Source organism: Hippocampus bargibanti, linkage group LG12 (assembly GCF_051943395.1).
Source record: "Hippocampus bargibanti isolate YZ-2025 linkage group LG12, ASM5194339v1, whole genome shotgun sequence".
Lineage (NCBI taxonomy): Eukaryota > Metazoa > Chordata > Actinopteri > Syngnathiformes > Syngnathidae > Hippocampus > Hippocampus bargibanti.
This window is the reverse complement of record NC_142745.1, coordinates 14350881-14359432: the sequence shown is the minus strand read 5'-3', so window position 1 is coordinate 14359432 and position 8552 is coordinate 14350881.

The following is an 8552-nucleotide window of genomic DNA, read 5'->3' as shown; positions in this document are numbered from 1 at the left end:
TTATGGTGAAGATCAGGGATTCCTTTAGATCAGGGGTCGGGAACCTTTTTGACTAAGAGAGCCATAAAAGTAAAATATTTAGAAATGTTTTTCAGCGAGAGCCACACGCACGCGCGCGCGCACATACAAACGCTCGCGTGCGCGTGCGCACACACACGCACACGCGCGGCTACTTTTCAACAAAATATCAGAATGTATTATTTAAAATAACTGTGATAGTAGTCACCGTTAACATGGATGGTTTTCCGTTCCTCGTGTTTGGTAAAAATCCAGGAAAACGATCGGAATGAAATTCAATTTGCCGGTCCAGAAGCGAAGTTACTGCTAGCTAGCCTGAATACGGCTCATAAGTTTCCACACTTGATATCTGCAATCTACTTCTCGCAGAAGTATGTCGATGCTAACGTTAACATGGGGCTTGTTAAAATGTCACTGACATTCGACTGTTTCATCGATGGTGTGGCGGGCACTAGGACCAGACATCTCACCCAGCAGGTGTACGGGAGGGGGCGGGGTTATATCACATATATTTCACTGCAGTTTCCGTTTTGGCTCTCTTTCTACTTGTTAGCAGTTGGAATAAAGACGTACTCCAATCGACCGTGTGTTCTCATTCCTCAACTGCTACACTGGTGACCCCGACGTTCGAAATGTTCATGGCAGCAGACGAAGAGATATCTTCCACGGCCATGCCGCCACGACCGGCGCCTCAGCTCGCAGCTGCCGCCTACGCCGCGAAGCTGCCCGAGTTTTGGAGTAGCGACCCGGCTTCGTGGTTCCAACATGTGGAAGCGCTTTTCCACCTACGGGGCGTCACGACAGATGAGCCGAAATATTATCTGGTCGTGGCGTCTCTCAACTAACAGACGACTCGTCGTGTGCTGCCTCTCTTGCGTGCACCTCCACCGAGCGAAAAATACGCAGCGCTCAAACACCTGCTGCTCCGACGGTTCACGTTGTCGGCCTCTGAGAGAGCAGACAGGCTTCTTTCTCTTCCCGGACTCGGCGACGGAACAGCAGTGGACCTGATGGACAAAATGTTGTCGCTACTGGGTTCGGATGACGGCGGATTCCTGTTCCCCCACGTGTTCCTTCGCCAGCTACCGGCCTCTGTGCGCGCCGTGCTAGCCAACTCGACGTGCCTAGCCACCGGCGACTACCGAGGTTTGGCTGAAGAAGCGGACCCGGTGCTTCTGGCGACACGGAGGTTCGCCGTGCAAGGCGTGACGACCGAACCCCTCGGCGGAGCGGCAGCGAACATCGACCCGACCCTCGTAGCCGGAGTGGTCACGCGGAAGCGACACGAGAAAGCCCTCTGTTTTTTCCACCAGCGGTTTGGCGCCAAGGCCCGACGCTGCACACCACCCTGCACCTACGAGGCTCCGGGAAACGCCAGCGCCGGCACCCAATAGCGGCCGTGGGTGCCGGCAACGAAAGCGAGCTGCTTTTTATCACAGACTCCTCGTCAGGTAGACGTTTTCTGGTGGACAGCGGGGCACAAGTAAGCCTGCTGACGCCCACGGCCTTGGACAAGACGGCAGGTGGATGTGGGCCTCCCCTGCGCGCAGCTAACGGCTCGCCCATCGCCAGCTTTGGCACCAGGTCGGTAACTGTGTGTTTCCACGAACGAAAATTCGAGTGGGACTTTATTGTGGCCTCGATTACAGTTCCGATAATCGGCGCGGATTTTTTATGCGCTCATGGACTGCTTGTGGACATTGCTAACCGTCGTTTGATCGACGCCATCTCTTTCGCCACTTTCCCATGTGAGGCTGGAGGGCTTGGAGCGTTGACGCACGCAAATTATTTAACGTCAGGTAACGTTTATGAACGCCTGCTGACCGATTATCCGTCGTTAACCACACCCGCCTTTTCCAATGCCGATACAAAACACGGGGTACAACATTTCATTCCCACGGTTGGCCCGCCAGTTTTTGCCCGCGCTCGTCGCCTCGACGCGGCAAAATTGGCAATGGCGAAAGGGGAGTTTGCGACGATGAATCGTTTGGGCATCGTGAGGCGTTCCAACAGCCCATGGGCCTCACCATTGCACATGGTCCCCAAAAGTGACGGTTCTTGGCAGCCGTGCGGTGATTTTCGTCGGCTTAATAATGTAACCACACACGACCGTTACCCAATTCCGCACATCCAGGACTTTTCCGCACGTTTGGCCGGAGCCGTGATCTTTTCCAAAGTTGACCTCGTTCGCGGTTATCACCAGGTTCCGGTACGGGCAGAAGATGTGCCAAAAACTGCAGTAATAACTCCTTTTGGCCTCTTTGAATTCCTCCGTATGCCTTTTGGCCTGAAGGGGGCGGCACAGACCTTTCAGAGACTGATGGACTCAGTCTTGCGAGGCCTAGATTTTGTGTTCGTCTACCTCGACGACATTCTTGTGGCCAGCCCTTCACCAGAGGAACACCTGTCGCACTTAAGGATGGTTTTCAAGCGTCTTGATGCGCATGGCCTTATCGTTAACCCTGTTAAGTGCCAATTTGGTTTGCCCAAGATCAATTTCCTGGGGCACCGCATTTCTCCACAGGGTGCCATCCCCTTACCCGCCAAAGTGCAGGCTGTGGTGAATTTCCCCCGCCCAGCCACAGTTAAAGCTTTGCAGGAGTTTTTGGGCATGATAAATTTTTACAACCGGTTTCTTCCTCACGCAGCCGACCTCCTACAACCCCTCTACGGCGCCTTGAGAAAAAAGAAGGCTAATGACCCCGTCGAGTGGGCCCCGCAACGAGTGCAGTCCTTTGAACGAGCCGAGGAAGCTCTTGCGGGTGCAACTCTTCTGGTCCACCCGATCTCAACCGCATAGGTGGCCTTGACTACCGACGCGTCTGATGTTGCCGTAGGGGCGGTGGTTGAGCAGCTTGTGGAGAACGAATGGCAGCCCCTTGCATTTTTCAGTCGGAAGCTGTAAGATAACGAACGCAAGTATAGTGTTTTCGACAGAGAGTTGTTAGCACTCTATCTTGCAACGCGCCATTTTCGTTTCCTCCTCGAGGGGCGCCGGTTCACCGCCTACGTAGATCATAAACCCCTTACATTCGCCATGTCCAAGGTGACCGAACCGTGGTCGGCCCGACAGCAACGGCATCTAGCGGCTATTTCCGAATTCACAACAGACATTCGGCATGTGGCCGGCAAATGTAACCCTGTGGCCGATTGCCTGTCACGCACGATCGTGTGTCCAGTCCAGCTCGGGGTGGATTTTTCAGAGATGGCCACGGCCCAATCTGAGGATCCGGACATCCACGAACTCAAGGCAGCAGGCACGGCCCTGAAACTGGAGGAGGTGGCAGTGTGTGAAGGGGGTCCCGCTCTCCTCTGCGATGTGTCTACGGGTCGCACTCGTCCCGTGGTTCCGCAGGAGTGGCGTCGGCGAATTTTTGATTCAATTCATTCCCTTTCACACCCTGGCGTCCGGGCGTCAGTCAAACTACTTGGGGCCAAGTTTGTCTGGCCTGGGTTAAGAAAGGACGTCAGGAAGTGGGCAGCTGCATGCGTGGCATGTCAGCGCGCCAAAGTCCACAGGCACACCCGGGCGAACCTAGAAACTTTTCCGATTCCGGCCAGGAGATTTGACCACGTCCATGTGGACCTGGTCGGGCCCCTCCCTCCTTCGCAGGGTTGCACACATCTCCTCACTATGGTCGATCGGACCACTAGGTGGCCGGAAGCTGTCCTCCTGTCCTCCACAACCTCGACAGACATTGCCCGCGCATTTCTGTCATCCTGGGTCGCACGTTTCGGCACGCCGTCCGATATCACTTCGGACAGAGGCCCCCAGTTTGTGTCCGAGCTCTGGTCGGCCATGGCGCAGTCCTTGGGTGTGCAGGTACACCGCACTATGGCCTACCACCCACAGGCTAACGGGATGTGTGAACGTTTCCACCGGTCACTTAAAGCCGCGCTACGGGCCGCACTATCGGACGGTAACTGGGTTGACCGGCTTCCGTGGGTCCTTCTCGGGTTACGTTCAGCTCCTAAAGAAGACCGTAACGCCGCTCCGGCAGAGTTAGTACTCGGTCAGCCACTCCGCATCCCTGGTGAATTTCTGCCTGAAGCTTAGGGTGCACCTTCTTTCCCCCTTTTGCCAGGGGAGCCCCTGGCTCCAGCACCATTTCACCACGGCGTCCCCAAAATATTCGTTCCGTCTGCTCTTAGGTCAGCCCGTTTCGTCTTCGTGCGTCATGATGCCCACCGCTCTCCCCTCCGGCCGCCGTATGATGGCCCGTTTAGAGTGCTCGAACACGGGGAAAAGAGTTTTGTGCTCGATATGGGTGGGAGAAGGGAGGGCATTTCAATAGACAGACTCAAGCCGGCTCACATAATTGCAGGCGAGGACGTTTCGCCGGCCCAGGTCCCACGTCGCGGACGCCCTCCAAAACCTCCAGCCTCTCCGCGGCATGCCAGGGTTGAGTGTCGTTCCCCCACTCAGTTCTCACCTGCCCGAGCAATTTCACCTTCACCATCGAACGACGGGCTGCATAGTCGTTGTGGCAGGCTGGTCAAGCCCCCTGCAAGATTTTCGCCTTGACTGTCCTTCTGGGTGTTCTGGGGGGGGCTGTGTGGCGGGCACTAGGACCAGACATCTCACCCAGCAGGTGTACGGGAGGGGGCGGGGTTATATCACATATATTTCACTGCAGTTTCCGTTTTGGCTCTCTTTCTACTTGTTAGCAGTTGGAATAAAGACGTACTCCAATCGACCGTGTGTTCTCATTCCTCAACTGCTACAATGGTATTGTTTCATTGCAAATTAGAATCAGAACATTTTCTCTCCTCTAATGCTCCGGTGCATTTACGCTGAAGTGCACAAGTTGGGCTCATTTAAAGGGCCGTTTACCTATTTCAACATGACGGCCACTATCATCCAATCAACATGGCGCTTTCGGCCATTCTAGGTCAGTGTCATCCAATCCAAATTGCGCTTTCCGCCAACTGCAGCCCCAACGGGAAATGAACGACGAAAAAAATTACAATATGTATTATAATATGTAATATTTATCGGCGAGCCATATGCAATCATCAAAAGAGCCATATATGGCTCGCGAGCCATAGGTTCCCGACCCCTGCTTTAGATTCTCAAACCAGAAATGTGTGTGTGTGTGTGTGTGTGTGTGTGTGTGTGTGTGTGTGTGTGTGTGTGTGTGTGTGTGTGTGTGCGCGCGCGAGAGAGAGAGAGAGAGAGAGAGAGAGAGAGAGAGAGAGAGAGAGAGAGAGAGAGAGAGAGAGAGAGAGAGAGAGAGAGAGAGAGAGAGAGAGAGAGAGATGGGGGGAGAGAGAGTGTGTGAGAGAATGAGATAGAGAGGGAGAGAGATAGGGGTGGTGGGAGTGGAGGAGGGAGGGAAAGAAAGAGAGAGTGAAGAACAGAGAGGGAGAGAGACAGGGTGAGAGAGAGTGAGAGGAGGGAGATGGACAGAAAGAATGAGAGAGAGAGAGAGAGAGAGAGAGAGAGAGAGAGAGAGAGAGAGAGAGAGAGAGAGAGAGAGTGAAAGATCTTAAAAATTAAATGTATAATAATAATAATAATAATAATAATAATATTTTTTATTATTATTATTATTATTATTATTATTATTATTATTATTATTATTATTATTATTGCAGTGAATTTGTCCATTGTGAGACTAATGAAGGCAAATGACAACCACAAAAATCTATATGCGCCACAGTGTTGTATCAGTCAGTATTATTATATACGGCATTTAATAGATAGACATTTAATAAACATCCTCCAATAATTGCATTTAAATATGCGTGACCCTGTGTTATAAAATTATGTTCACGCCGCCAAAACACTCTTCCCGTTCGCCAATCATAATGACGCGACAGAAAAACCACACCAGAGAAAAACACTTTTTTTTTTGTTATTATTCTATGATAATAATAACAACGTGTTGTACAACATGTGCCCATCACTTAAGTCTTGAATCTTTAGAAGGAGATCAGCGCCGCACTCTGGACAGATTCACGACAACTCCGACTGTCCATTCTGTTTGTCTTTCAGCGTGCGATTGGCTGAGGCAGCAGAGAAGAAGAGGTTGCCGTAGCAACTGTGCATCGTAAAACAAGTGCAAGCAGCTCCGCAACCACTTCTCTGTGACCCCATTATGTACATACATTTTTATTTCAACCCTGTCAGACCTTCTTCAAAACAACAACAACAACAACAAGAAAAGCCAGAATAACATCTGTGCACACGAGCACAGTCAATGCAAATGAAGTTTCATTGCATACATTATAACACTGTGAACTGAAAAAAACACAATGGTAAACATACTTTTTTTAATGTTTTGTTATTTCGAGCAGAAAAGTTAAATACAGTGATACCTCAGCTTACAAACTTAATTGGTTCCCAGAACGTGTGTGTAAGGCGAAAAGTTCGTCTGCCAACCATTTATTTCCCATCAGAAACCATTAAAAATTAGAATAATCCGTTCCCAGGTCCCCATAAAACATAATTTTCTACGAAATAAGGCTTAAAACTACACGAAATATCCCTTATGGTATGTATAATAAATGTACTATTGTATTGTAATTAAAGAAATAAACTGTACTGTATAATAAGGTCGTTTTATTTACCTTTGTGATGGTCGTTGATGTAGTTGCCTCTTGATGATACCCGAGTGAAGTTGCTGTGCTTTGTCGGCGATAATACCCTCACTTACACGTTCCCCTGCTAGCTGCTTTTTGTTAATCCAAATCAACAGAAGTTTTTCAACCACTTCTATTGCCTGAGAGCGTTGCTTAGACAACACAGAAACAGCCTTAGCCACACATAGCAATGGTCGACTAAGCATACTGGTACTGGGACGCTAAGTCACACAAACACACACCTCATTTGTGTTTTTTAATGATCTTCTTCTGCTGGACCGTAATTTTCTTTTGTGTCCTTTTCGTCTTAATACTAGCCTGTGGTGGGGTCTTTTTCGGTTCCATAATAGCAAAGGTACTCCACTCGATAACAAACCACGTCTGCACACCGCTTATAAATGAAATGCATTATTTTTATCAAAAACTTGGGTGTCGAAAACTAGTCCAGCCAACATGGCGCTGTTCGACCGTGTGGGTGGTGTTCATCCGCCGAAAACTATTTTGCCAGCCCCCGCGGCGCTGTGTGGTTTGGTTCTTCCACCAAAAACTAGTTCGTATGCCAAGATTATATTCTCGCAAATGTAATGTTCGTAAGGTGACAAGTTCGTGAGCTAAAGCATTCGTATGCCAAGGTATCACTGTATTTGGTTTATTTTTGTTTCCCCTCAAAGTTGTTTTTTTTTTTTTGTATTATTTTTTTATGTTATATGTCCCATTAATGGGGAGGATATTGTTTAATGTGTTTATTTTGGTCGCCTCAATATCAAAAAGCTAACATTTGAAGAGGCATGTGAAGACCTTATTGCAGTGTAAGGGTAAAAAAAATAGCCATTATAAATAATGACAGAACTTTACGTGAATGCAATAAAGTATTGACAGTATTGACAGACATATCTTTGATCTTTCCATAAACACTTTTGCAATGTATCAATTCTCGAACAATGTTTAGCATTAGTTGTTCTCTGATTACCTGTTCATTTTATTTGACAAATAATTGCTCGACAGGGCTGTAAGTAGTTGCTCTTGAGAATTTTCCGGCTCTGCGGCTGTTTTTCAATTTGTGTAGTTGGTAACAGTCACTCTACTTTCCCAAATATTATTAGTGTGGGTAGTACAGATTAATGCTGATGAACCACAAGACAAGTCAACCAAAACAGGCGTTTTTGGCAATACAGTAAAGTCTCGTTATATCGATATCGGTTATATCGATAGTACCGCTTATTACGATACTATTTTCATTTCCCTTGCACATTTCTAGTCTTTTTATGTATAATTAGTACCGTTTAGTACGATACCCGGTTGTTACGATAATCCGGTTATTACGGTGCTCCTTTTCATCCCCCGCCGGCCATTTTTGTTGTTTATATCGATATATCCGTCGCGCCATTGGTCAACTTGGTCACGTGTCTTGTTACGTGAGCCGCCATCGGTCGCGCCATTGGTCGACTTGGTCACATGAGCCGCCATCGGTCGCGCTATTGGTCGACTTGGCCGTGTGACTTTGTCACGTGACACGCCATCGGTCGCGCCATTGGTCAACTTGGTCACGTGTCTTGGTTACGTGTCACGCCATCAGTCGCGCCATTGGTCGACTTGGTCAGGTGACTTGGTTACGTGCCCAGCACCCGTGTAGCAGAGCCATTTTCATTTTCAGACGCGAGCTCGTGTGTAGCAGACGAGATTCAAGTGTTTGTGTTAAAACGTAAAAATGGGAAGCAGAAGAAGATTGATGACTTTTTTAAATTGTATACATAATACAGTAAGATGTAAGCGTTGCAGTTTCCCTGTTGTGTTATGTACATGCCCACTGTACTGTATATGAATGCAATCGTTTTTTGCAACAATGTTTCTTGTTTTGTCTGCTGAAGCGCGATGATTTTGAAAATTATTAACATTCCATACTGTGTATTAAAGGACAGCCGATGTCACTTTTTATTCAAATGCAAATA